Raw genomic sequence first — 4,977 nt, 5'->3', positions numbered from 1 at the left:
GGGAGCGCCTCGCTCCCTTCGCGAAGGGATGTGCCACGGCCGCTGTCCCACGGGAATGCCGGAGGGAAAGGTAGGCCCGGTGCCCGCCCCGGAGCTTGGCAGGGCCGAAATTTTGGAGGCTGAAAGGGAAACAAATCAAGGACTGCTCGAGTGAATGAAGAATGCCTTTGCAGTGGCTCTGATCTTTTCAGATTGCAGGGAACTGTAACAAGCATCCCTGCTGGTGTCAACTGAATGCTGCTGGGGAGAGGGAATTTCCCCTCTATTCTTGTGTAGGGAGTCCTCTGATTTTCCGTGATCAACAGCACTCTGGGAGCATCTTGAGGCAGCAGGCTTTAACTATACACTTTCAACACTCTTCATATTTAGAAGGAAAAATAAGGAGCTCCTATTGTTGGCACTTCTTGAATTGCTCTGCCTGTTGTTAGCTTGGCTGCTCTTTCCCGGTGCCAGCCAAGAATAACTTTCCTCATAACTTCCGTTTTATAAATATGGGATGGCTGAAAGGAGTGCAATGATGCACTAAAAATAGCTGAGTGTATTCAGGTCAGGCCCAGGCTGGCAGCAGTAACACAGTTGTATTTTTAAACCACCGCAGCTGATTGCACACAGAGCACACAGGTTTAGTGATGCAGGTAAAATTGATGCACTCTGGGATGTCCTTGTGCCTGAGCACCTGCCTGGCTGGTGTTGCACTTCATCTTGCTTTGTCCAAGGACTGTGTTGCATTGTTGCTTTTGAGCTTAGTGTGAGCCATGGTGGTCGTGTGTTGCACTCAGCCTAAAACCACCCAGGGTAACTTCCTTTGCTGTTAGTCTTGATTATCTTATTTTATTTCTGCTGCGCAGAGGTGTTTGCTGTGGTTGAGGACCCCAGTGTGCCAGGAGCTGTGCGAGCAGAGGGTAAAACTGCAGCCTTTGGCTGAAGGGAGTTTATAGTTCAAGTCAGGAGGGCAGTAGGAGACAGTGTGACCCTCTGGACCAGTGTGATAGTCAGAAGCCAGTTGTTTCCAGCTTCTTGGCAAAGGAGATCTTGGAAAAGTTGAAGTAGAATAGCTGGCTAATGTCCCTCAAAAAATCTGCCCTCCCAGCACACACTTGTTCAAATACATAACAAAGAGGCAGTGGAGCCTGTTGTCATCATTTGACCAGAGATAAAACCAGTCCTTCTGTATCACTGGAGGGGTGCAGGGTCAAGTGGAGGGAGACTAGACTAGGCTTTGAAAGCGAAGAGGCTTTGGTGCAGTGGGAAAGTGGAGGGACAGTGAGAGAGGTGATGTGGTTATAGCTGTGGCTTAGAAAAATGATCCCTGCGGCAGCACCCAGGATGGGCAAATAAGTAAAATGCTACATTTCAAGAGACATAAGTGTTTGGAAATGAGTATTTGTCCTATTCCTGGAAGGGTTCAAGGCCAGGCTGGATGGGAATTTGAATAGTCTGGTTTAGAGAAAGGTGTCCCTGCCCATGATTGGAAGGTTGGAACTAGGTGGTCTTAAGTTCCCTTCCAGCCCACATGCTTGATTCTATGAAAAAACAGAGGATGATGGTGATGGACGAGTTTTATTTGTGTTAGTGGACAAGAAATACCGTATCATATAGAGATACAAAGCAGGAGAAGTTGATGGGATACTGTGAAGATCTAATGCTTCAAGCCTGAGAGAGAGAGGATGGTTCTGGAGCTGAGTGGATTACATGTAGGTTGTGTCATATTGGGGCACAGGGGCTGTGCAGAAGGCCTGTGGGGGGAAGGTTGAGGAGAGCATGCCACCTACCTCAGGGCTGGTAGTCATCCACAGCCCGGATATCAAAGGAGAGGCTGAGAGTTCAGCCTTTGCAGGAAGATGGTCTGTGACGATAGGGCACATCTGTGAGTAGCTGTCAGGAAACTTTAGCTGAAGAGGTATAAGCTGCTGAAAGATAAGATTCAGAGTAACATCCTGAAGGATGAAAGAAGTTTGTAGTGCTCACAGAAACTTTGGGGGGTATGGGAGTAGTTATACAGCTTTGAGAGGGTAAGGAATGACATCCAGGAGGGGAAGTGCTTTGAGAGGATAAGGAATGATATCCAGGAGGGGACAAGATTTTAAAGCTAGAAAGCTGCTGTTGAAGACTTTGAAAAGAATTTCAAATAAGTGCAGACAGCAGAAACCAGACAGTTCTTTATTTCACCACACAGGCTCCCTAATCAGGTACCCTAAAACAGGGGCACAGTTCTTACACAGCTGTCAAAGCTATGGGATAGGTCAGGAGCTTTTTGTTCTGTGCCATGTATTGCTTCAGTCACTTTGCCAAATCCCGTCAGTGGGCAGCTGCAGACTTGTAGTTGCTTCATCCCCTGGGCTTTATTTGTGTCCCACCTTTGAGGTTTCCTATAGCTCTCTATCTTCTTCAGTTCTTTGTCTGACCCTTTGATTTTGCATAAATAGACATCATTTATCATCAATAATTATCTGGCTGTGGAAAGGTGTTCCTCTCTCTGGCCCTTCAGGCAGTTTGTATGAGTTGCAACTTTTCTTAGTCTCCTGATCCTTTTGAGACAGTTGGTGGGGAAAAACTGTGGAGGGTTAATAATCACGCTGTTTGTCGTCAGTCCCTTATCTATACCAGTTTAGGCTGTGATGTGCAATTGTTCCACTCTCTTCCCTCAGCCCAGGAAAGAAGCTAACCTCTTTACCTTGGTATGTAAAAGTGAAGAAACTTGAGTCATGCTGTATTGTTAATAAAAATGTTGCAAAAATTTCCACAGTCTCCTCAGCTCAATCTTGCAGCAAATACAAAAGTGTGTGAGAAATTGTCTGCACCCTAAACCACAGTAGTTTTGATATGGGACTGCCCAGAGTACTCTTTAGTTAAGCATTTTTGTCTCCGGGAGTGGGACTGATAAAGCAAGTTTTTGTGTGTAATATACTGACGTTTTGCATACAGGGACTCTCTAAGGGTAAGTACGTTACTGTGAACACACAGTAGCAACATTGCAGAAGATGATGGTTCTCAGTCTTGTCTCCTATATCCATGTGCTTGAAACTGGAATGTGGCTCTTTATAACTAAGAAAGAAAAAATCAAGGGTTTTGTTTCTCAATATTGTCTTAGAGAGAGCAGTTACAAACAGTTGTCAGATCACATATCCAATGAAAGATATTATGAAAGGCTACTGGACACTCTTTGTAAAGAAAATAAAGCTTGTGCATTTGTCTTTCTCACTGTCATTGTCATTAAACCTCGTGTCATGTCAGTTTTTCACTCAGAAGTTTTGAACTTGGACCTTGATGATGCCTAAGATGCACCTTAATGTCACTAGAAACAGCAATGTTGTTCACTGCTGGAAGCAATAAAGCTAGAACTGGTGCAGGGTTGGATGCTGCTCACAGCATGTTCAGCAGCCCTCTTCGTGGCATCTTGCCTGATACCAAAAGGGGTGGTTCTGCCTTCCATCCCTCTCAGCAGGTCCATGTGGCATGCTCCAGCATTCATCCAGGCCTATGGCAGTGCTGGGGCTTGCTGTGCCGCTGCCTGGCTGAGGCAGTGTGCATGGGTAGGCTTTCCAGTGCTGATTGCATTTAGAGAAGGGGCCACATGAAAGCACTGCTCCTGGTTCTTACCTCTGTAAATCTGTCCTAATGGGAAGGACTTCTTAAGACCACATCCTTTCTCCTGATTTTTTTTTTGTTTGTTTGTTCTTTTAGAAAAGAAAATGGTGGCAATCTTTTGCTCTCACTGCTTTCCCAACAGGAAGTTCAGGGGGTCCCCGACTGCATTTGGATTTTGATGTTAGCAGTTATGTTTTCAGTGATGGCTGTGACTAGAAAAATGTGTGTCTGTATGTCATCAGACATGTGTGCGTTAGAACAAAATTTAAGCTCATCCTGGTAATTCGAATGAATAAGCATTGAGTTGATTCATAGATTTCTGTATAGATACTGGTGAAGTTCTTTATTAAGACTGAGTCAAAGGGTCAGGGTGTGGAAAATTAAAACCAAGAATCAGTTAAGCCTAGCAAATCTCTTCATGGCCAAACCAACTGAAGTCCTGGATAGTGCATCCCCATGGGGCAGAGAAAGAGACATGGGCTTCAAAGCCTCAAAGGCTTAGTTCTACAAAATGTGTAATGAACTATTGTTTGTTAGGAAAAGTGAGGACTCACTTTGGCTTCAATACAACAAAAGATAAAAAATTAAAACCTCTTAGTTGTCTTGTTCTCCATCTGTTCCTGTTACTTTTTTTCAGTAACTTTTGTTTATTATTTTGTTCTTATGTCTCTTCCTTCATTCACTTTCCTAAATGCTGTTACTGTCTGTCTTTTCACTCAACTTCATCCCCTTGAATCTGCTTGAAACTTGGTCAGGGTTTCAGCACTGAAGTTGGCGTTGGACTGATTGCAAACAATAACACTGGCCTGTTGCTCTCTACTCATCTGCAGACAGATTGTTTAAAATTAAGATCCTGTTCCCACTCAACTTCTCCATTTGGGGTTTTCCCCAAAGCTTCCCAGAAGCAGATGGTGCTTCCTGGAGCTGTGCTTACAGAGCATTACACTTTATGCAGTGCTGTCTCCTCCTGACAAAACCAGGCGGATGTGTCCTTCCCTCAGAGCTACCAGGTTCAAAGAAAGCCCGTGTACAAGCTGTTGTGCTGTTCTGATGTCAGCCTGGTCCAAGGTGGTGTACAGTCTACAGCTTGACCAGGAAGCACTTTGAGGACAGGTTCATGGCAAGGATGAAAGGATACCTTCTGGTATAAAAAGCTTGACTGCAGAAGTGAGCTTAGGCTGCACTTAGAAATGCATCTTGGATCAATTGATTTGATCCCGTAATGAAGCAGCATGCCTGCAAGTTCATGCCTTTCCTTTTCCCACTGACTTCATGATGCAATGACTAGTCTGTTCCAGAGCTTCAAGGAAGATTCAGGAGAACATGCCCTCTTGGGAGGGCAGATGGAAATTGAAATAGGTTAGAAATGCTCTGGGAGCAAGCTTAGTT

This window comes from Manacus vitellinus, unplaced genomic scaffold (genome assembly GCF_001715985.3).
Source record: "Manacus vitellinus isolate BGI_N305 unplaced genomic scaffold, ASM171598v3 scaffold_8_pilon, whole genome shotgun sequence".
In the NCBI taxonomy this organism is placed as follows: Eukaryota; Metazoa; Chordata; class Aves; order Passeriformes; family Pipridae; genus Manacus; species Manacus vitellinus.
Note: the sequence above shows the minus strand (reverse complement) of the source record.